The sequence below is a fragment of the Triticum aestivum genome, chromosome 2A (genome assembly GCF_018294505.1).
Source record: "Triticum aestivum cultivar Chinese Spring chromosome 2A, IWGSC CS RefSeq v2.1, whole genome shotgun sequence".
NCBI lineage: Eukaryota > Viridiplantae > Streptophyta > Magnoliopsida > Poales > Poaceae > Triticum > Triticum aestivum.
In genome coordinates this window covers 483,353,535-483,361,213 of record NC_057797.1, presented here as the reverse complement: position 1 = coordinate 483,361,213, position 7,679 = coordinate 483,353,535, and the positions used below count along the sequence as shown (strand labels likewise).

At 46.3% G+C, this 7,679-nt stretch overlaps 1 long non-coding RNA gene across 3 annotated transcripts; it reads right to left on the bottom strand.

Annotated features, from left to right (window-relative positions):
• Positions 1-6,471: 6,471 nt before the first annotated feature.
• Positions 6,472-7,673, bottom strand: LOC123185434 (uncharacterized). Of its 3 annotated transcripts, none has more exons than XR_006493390.1 (2): positions 7,024-7,673; positions 6,472-6,957 (listed from the first exon to the last, which is right to left on the bottom strand). It is a non-coding gene; the product is annotated as an uncharacterized lncRNA (long non-coding RNA). The 3 variants fall into 3 exon arrangements; XR_006493391.1 differs by having other exon boundaries at positions 6,472-6,952; XR_006493392.1 differs by having other exon boundaries at positions 7,099-7,673.
• Between the last annotated feature and the right edge of the window lie 6 nt (positions 7,674-7,679).

Sequence of the window (7,679 nt, the reverse complement as noted above, 5' to 3'; positions counted from 1 at the left end):
AAGAGGAAAGGAGTGGGGGGGAGTAGTGGGAAATGTTGTATATAGCATGAATCTAGGACGTGGTTCAAAAAGGAAATGAAGGGGGAAAGTTGTATAACATGAATCTAGGATGTGGTTCAAAGAGGAAAGGAATGGGGGAAAGTAGTGAGGAAAGTTGTATCGCATAAATCTAGGACGTGGTTCAAAGAGGAAAGGAAGGGGCAAAATTACTAGTTCAAAAAGGAAAGGAAGGGACAAGGCTGTAGAGTTTGAGCAGGACTAGATTTGTTGCGCTCACATAGGGAAAGGTGTCTAAAGATAACAAAACTAGGACCAGCACAAATATGCTCCTTGGTTGTTTGTTCTTTGTTGCAACAGACTGTGCATGACCACAGTACATCGGTAGATGCACATGGTGCTGGTGCGTCCATTGTCCCGTGCAACTCATTAGTTGTTGTTAATCTAAGGCCCTTATTGGTTAAAAACTCCCTAGTCCCTACTTGCTTGGTTCCAGGGACTAAACATGGACTAGAGGTTATTAAATGACATGTTAAAAGACCATGTTACCCCTAGTAATGAACTAATAGAGACAAGGTGCGATGCGTGGCAGGGGCAACTATTGGAAAAAGTCCCAAAAATACTCCCTCGGGGTCTTCTTTCTTTAGTCCCAAATGCCCAATTTTAGTCCCTAAAAGTCCCTCCTGTTTGGTTTAGATGGGACTGACATGGAGTTTTTTAGTCCCTACACCAAAATGTCCCTGTAAACAAACACCCTCTAATAATGCCGCTGGAAAAGTGATGCAATGCCACAGTTAAAAGCAAATTACATGTTTAATGAATTTTATTGTTAATATAATCTCTATGTTAATATTAATCAATGCCACCATTTGAGAAATGCTACTGTCTTGCTTTCTTTCCCATTTAGATAAGGTAGATGCTTCTTTTTGTTGGCTTCTGTGTCATCCATCGTTATTGACCACTAATTGTTTCCTTTGCACCTCTGTGTAAACAGGGTTATCTACTTCACCTTGTTGCCATTGTGACCTTTTGTTGCACTGCACAAAACACTTTTGTTTTAAGAGTGTTTTGTGCAGTTCAACCAAAATTTCACACCGACAACGTTGCTTGATTGCTTGATCTTAGTGGAACTGCATAAGAGGAGATCTTACTTCCTATCCGTTAAGGCGAATTTGGTTCAGATCTTCTTCTTGTGAGTTGTTTGAATTCCGCATCATGAGAGGTCAGTACTAGCCTTCTTTCACATGATTCTGTAGTGTGCTTTCATATATTGTGCTACTTGTACGATAATGTTGCTTGATTTTAGTGAACTGCACAAATGGAGACAAGACTTCCAATCTGTATGTGCACCGTTATATCACATTGAGGTCAGATAAGGATATTTCATAACTGCTGGCCTCTATTTTGCCACTTTCATCAGAAAATTAAGTTTAGTACTATACATGTGCTCACTAATTGACATGCCAAATCTTACATTGAAGGCAAAGCTTGTCTGTTATTGAACCAAGTGATGAAGGGGAAGAACAAGCAGAAGAAAAACAAAAATCAACTCCCGGTGCTGTAACGAAGCACTGGAACTGTGATGACACAAGTAATGATATAGTTTTGCATCTTAATTTATTGCTATGGCTGGAACGAGCAATTGTTTTGCCACTGATTTGATGCCACTCTTAATGTAATATGCAATTATCTCTACTTGTGCAAACAGGGATCTTCTTTGAAGATACCATATATTTTAGTGGAACTGCACAAGAAGATGTTGGAAACATTAAACTAATTGAGGAGTATATAGTAAGCATGGCCACCATCATCGATAACAACAGATGGTTCCGGAGAAGTGCTTCATCTGTATGCTCTACACAATAAGCCTTCTGACAAAGGTTGGTACTCGCCCACTGATTTCATCCATATGATTGAGCTTTGTCATCTCTATTGGTGTTGTGCTACTGTTTAGATACTATCATGAAAAAGTGGTATTGTCCTTGAGAAGTGCTTCATCTGTGCTATTTTAAATATTTCCTTTCCTTTTTAGAGCAAACAGGGATGCTAGCATTTAGTAGTCCTCTTGTCTTTGCACAACAGGATCATCTTCCTCTGAAGAAGAATATGGAGTACGTGAAGTGACTAGTTCTGATTATGCCAGGATGAAGAAGCCCTGTCTATCTTCTCATCAGAAGGAGCAGTTGAAGGGTGGTTACATTACTCCCCAAAACACCAAACTTACTTCAGCTTAGAAGGACTGACAAATCTCCTTTTTTTGTTGTGATGCGCGAGTACAATGTTATTCTAGGATTCTTTCTGGTGAGTTCCATTTTTCTAAAAGTGTGCTCTACACGGACCATGTATGTGCCTGTTGAAACTGTCAATTCATAGTACAATTTGCTTTATACTAATCATTTTTATATTTGTGCAAACAGGGGTGCTCAGCTAGATTTCAATGGGAACTGCACAAAATGTTCATGAATACATGGAATCATTCATTTCCACCACAAGAAATGACGTGTCGATAAGTTCAAGGCGTTGCAACATATAAGGGAGAAATCATACAAGCTACGCGTGAATTTGGTTGATTTTGGTGGAACTGCACACAAAGAACAGCTGGTTTATTTAGCACGAGGTGCCATGTCAATGTCTGAACTGATGGCAAACCCTGCCGGCCATTCCATAATCGTAGGCATTTGATATTTTGGAATGGGACAACCTTGTCAAATTTTGCTCATTGATTTTAGCAAGACATGCGTTTGATATTTTTGAATGGGACTCCCTTTGCTGTCAGCAGCGTCGATCAATTTTTTCTTTATTCTTTAGTTGTGAAGTAAACATTGCCTCTGACATGTGAGTCGCTGAGATGCATAATCATCAATTGTTTTGAATGTTCTCTATGAATTGCCAGGCATGTGTGTTTGATTGCAATTTACAGAAACGCTAAAAAGCTGCTCAAACTCTTTGTACTCCTTTTGTTCCTTTTTACTTTGCACATTGTGGAAGTGCATAATTTTTTGTATAAGATTGGTCAAAGTAGAGATACTTTGACTGCAGACAAAACTTGTATGCGGACTAGAAAGGATCGGAGGGATTACATGTGAAACTGCTGCAAACAAGGCGATCACCCTGGGAATAATGCTAGTATGTATTGTTTTGCATGTTCATCCAATGCCAGTGATACAGGAATTCGAACTAATCGAAATAAATTCATTCATACATGGTCGGATTTCATATAAACATGCCGGATTTCATTACATTTCATACATTCTTCAACTAAAAAGGGGTGCGTTGGAGGTATAATTAATTAACCGAAGCTACCCACCTGTGTCCCGCTGAGCCGAATAGAAGCTTCAGTGACTTAACTACAGGTGCAGTTTCGTAACTAACATGTGGCCTGTTGGGCCCACGTGTCAGTCAGCCAACTGCACCAGCAGTTAAGTAGAAGCAGTGTTCTTCTCCAGCGCAGTTCTCCGACTCCACGTCGCCGCCAAGAAGCTAACCGGTCGTCAATGGTCAACCCGCCTAGCTTGGCTTCAACCGGAGGATAGTAGCGGTGGCCTTACTTGGACCCGAGCGGCGGCGACCTACCGTGTTCTACTCTTCCTTGTTTTCTGTGTGGCGCGGCCTCGTTGGTAGAGGAGCGGGGCCTCAACAAAGCCGGCGATGTCCTCTGTCTCGTTGCCGGCAGGGTGGGGCCTCGACTGAGCCGACGATGTCCTCTGCCTCATTGTTGGCGGGGCGAGGCCTCGGCGGAGCCGGCAGTGTCCTCTGCCTCGTTGTTGGCGCCGCGGGGCCTCGACGGAGCAGGGCCTCGTCGACGCCAGTGGAGCGGGGACTCGTCGGAGCCGGCATTGTCCTCTGCCTCGTCCTCGGTCTCGCCAAACAGTGCCTCACCCGCTTCATCGCCCCTCTTTGCTAGCCTCTTTGTATGCGGTCGCAGCCTCTGCCACCTACATGCGGTACCGCCAGCGCTCGAGGCGGCCCTTGCGGGCGGAGCGGTACGAGTCGAGCAGCGCCTCCTACTCCGCCCGCTCCGCGACGATCTGCTCCTCCACCTGCAGGTGCTCCTGGAGGAGATGGTGGTTGTAGGCGGCGTCGGCCTGCGCCTCCCTAAACTACTCCTCACGCATCTGCCTCACCCTATCCATATATTGGGCACAGGCATCACCGATGGTCATGGTGCAATGCACCGGCGAGGATGGCGCGGAGGAGGGGGTTGGCGCCGGATCATCGACTACCATGTTCTCCATTGGGACGTCGTCGTTCTCCGGCTGCCTGTCGGCCAGCCGGTCGGCGGCAACGGCTGCCTGTGGACAGGAGAAAGGGAACGGATGCGGATGACTACGGCTATGGCCAGCGCAGCAGTTTATATAACAATGGTGGGCGGGCGGAGGGACGGACGTGTGGCGCCGGAGTAGCCGCCTCAGCAGCCGCGTATCATTAATGTGGGCGGCAGATGGACAGACGGACGACACTTGTGTCGTTTGAAGGCGGAGCAATCGCCTGCACCGGGAAGCGGGGCGGGCGGCGCTGACTGTTTCAGGTGGAAAGCGCGCGCCGGCGAAGAGATGACTTTACTTGGAGAGGATGATAATGGGGACCCACCAGGTCCATAGCCTCACGTACGCAAGTGCCGGTCTATTCTGATAACACTTCCGCACTGCATGCTCAATGCGAGGGCACTGCACTTTCTTTAGCAAGAGCACTGCACTACGCAGACTAGTGAACTTCGTGCCGTAAAAAACTATACGCAGTGTTGTTTGGGTACTGTTTTTGCTCTAGTTTTTTAACCGTTTATCGGAATGAGGCATATGATATATCGTTGGAAAGCTATGGATTAGGCGCAACTTCGCCATGTTGAATACTTTTCAAAATTCCTCACGGTTTAAGAGCAGTTTTGAAAATGGTGCGGCCCATGCCGAGTGGCAGCGAGCATTTTTTCGCGTTTTTTCTAAACCGCTCATTGGAATGAAGCAAATGATACACGGTTGGATAGATATCATCGAGGCGCATCTTTTTCATAACTATTATTTTCTCTAATTCATTACGGTTTAAGAGCAGTTTCAAAATTACTAAATCGCAGAATTCTGTTTTTCAAAAAATTTAAAATTTTCGGTACTGTTTTCGCTCCAGTTTTTTAACCGTTTGTCCAAACGAGGCGTGTGATATACTGTTGAAAATCTATGGACGAGGCGCAACTTTCATATGTTGAAATGTTTTTGAGATTCCTTACGGTTTTAAGTTAATTTTAAAAATCGTGCGATGGACGACGAGTTATAGCGGCAGTTTTTCGTGAAATTTTTACAAACCGGTTGTCGAAATGATTCAAATGATATGCCGTTGGAAAGATATCGACGAGACGCAACTTTTTCATGTAGAACACTCTCTCTAATTCCTTACGGTTTCAGAGCAGTTTTAAATTTACCGAAATGCGGACACTGTTTTTCGCGACACCCAAATCGACGTGGGTACTTCATCCGACTGAAAACCGCACTGCATTGGATGAAAGACCGCACTGCATCAGACGTGTTAGAGAACTGCATGGTTTATTTTATTTAAATGTAAATTTTTTTCAAGGACGAGAAAGTAGAATGCACTTCACATCGGGTGTAAATGAACCACAACACTATCAATAAGTGAAGCACATTACTTTTTTGTCGTTCGTAAATTTTCCTAAATGAGGTGGAGTGCACTTCATGTCGAGTGTTGGTGAACTGCAAGACTATGAAAAGTGAACCTCGAGACTACCGTAAACGGGCCGTACTGCATCAGACAGTAAACCACACTTATTTAGACTAAAAACAACACTTCATTGGACAGACAAATGCACTGCATGATTTATTTTTTGTGGGACGTAAATTTTCCCAAACGAGGTGGAGTGCACTTCTTTAGACTAAAACCCGCACTTCATCGGACACACAAGTGCACTGCATGATTTCTTTTTTGTGGGACGTAAATTTTCCCAAACGAAGTGGAGTGCACTTCATGTCAAGCGTTGGTGAACCGCAATCCTATGAAAAGTGAACCTCAAGACTACCGTAAACGGGCTGCGACACCACCAAAAGTGAACCGCTTGAGTTTTTTACAAACTCAATTTTTTTACGTGCATAGACCGAGCAGAGTGGACCGTAGGGACTAAGCAAGTGGGCTACATCTAATAAGAAAGCGAGCTTCTTTTCAGATGCTTCTAATAAGAATTCAGTGAATTAAATAAGGCAGGCGTAAATGAACCGCGACACTACCAAGAATGAGCTTCCTTATCGTTTTTCTTTTATGTAGAGAATCACTAAACCATATATAATGAGTTGCATCATTAGTCAAACATTTTTTTGTCACACAATCCTTTCTCCTTTTCAATTCTTACAACGAACCACGTCACTTGGGAGAAGAACTATATTGAGTTTTCCAACAATTACGAAACAAACTTTGCAAGTTCTACATAACAAGCCATCAATCAGATAGAATAAAAAAATAGCAAGACCCGGCGAATAGCACAAACCAAACAGCCATATTGAACGAAATTGCATCGTCGCGGTTGCCGAATGGCAACACTCGTGAGGCCAAACCGCACACATCGCTTGACCGCGATGTACATCCATACATAGTCGACAGCGACCAAATCACGGCAACATAGATGACCAATGCCGGACCGCACACACACAGATGAGATGAACCGCTGGAGGTGCACACTGCCACACCGCCGAGCTATACAAAGACACGGAAGAAAAAACTTGCATGGATGCGCTGCCGCCTTGCCGGAAGTACATGTGCCAATCCTGCAAACACTCTTTTACCCCTGCTGGAGTTGTGGGCTGTGGCATACTCTGGCCGTGTGTACTGTACCGTGGAGGACGGCGCAACAGGTGGATGACTTGCAGCGGTGGAGGAACCAATAGTGGACTGCACGCCCGAGCTGGGCGGACCACGAGACACTCGCGGGCGAGCTCCAAGTCCTCAATGAGCGTTTGAACTGCACTGCATCGAAAACAACTCATCATTTTTTTCTGAAAGCAGTAGAAATGCTTCTAAACAGCACCAAACCTGGACAGGATTCACAGGGCGAACTGCACGGCGTCGCCGTCAGTACTGCATATCATGCATGGGCTGGCACCTCACCGGAATATGATGAAGGGGGGTCGGTGAAGAGCTGGGCTTGGTTCCACACTGCATCACATGCGCATGGACAGAGGGAGGCCGTCAGCGACATCGAGCTTATTGTGCACCTCCACCTGAGCTTCCATCCCCATTACTGCACTTTTGCTTTGAGCTAGGCTGCACGCACACCCGCCGCACTGCACCTCGAGGGACCGTGCACTGCACAGGCACACGCGGGAGGCTCACCATGGCTGGAGCGTGCTTCCTGAGCCGGCTTGCTAGCAGGAGGAGAACCAAAGAGGGGCCACGGAGCAGTGGTGGGCTCGGCCGCCTGCGAGGAGACATAGCACATGGGGAAGGCCATGGGAGGCAAGCCCGAAGAAGATGACAGGCAGCACCAGCAGCTTGATGCGGTCGGGGAAGGGCGGCGCCGGAGCCTATACCAAAGTGGAGCCGCTTGCTCCATCACCGGCCAGGGGCGGCGCGATGGGTGAAGATGGTGCCCAGATCTAGCGCAGCGCAGGCGGATCAGGAGGGAAGGGAGGGCGTCGCCGGCCATCCAGCATAGCACTGGCCGGTCGGGAGGGTGGGCGCCATGGGGA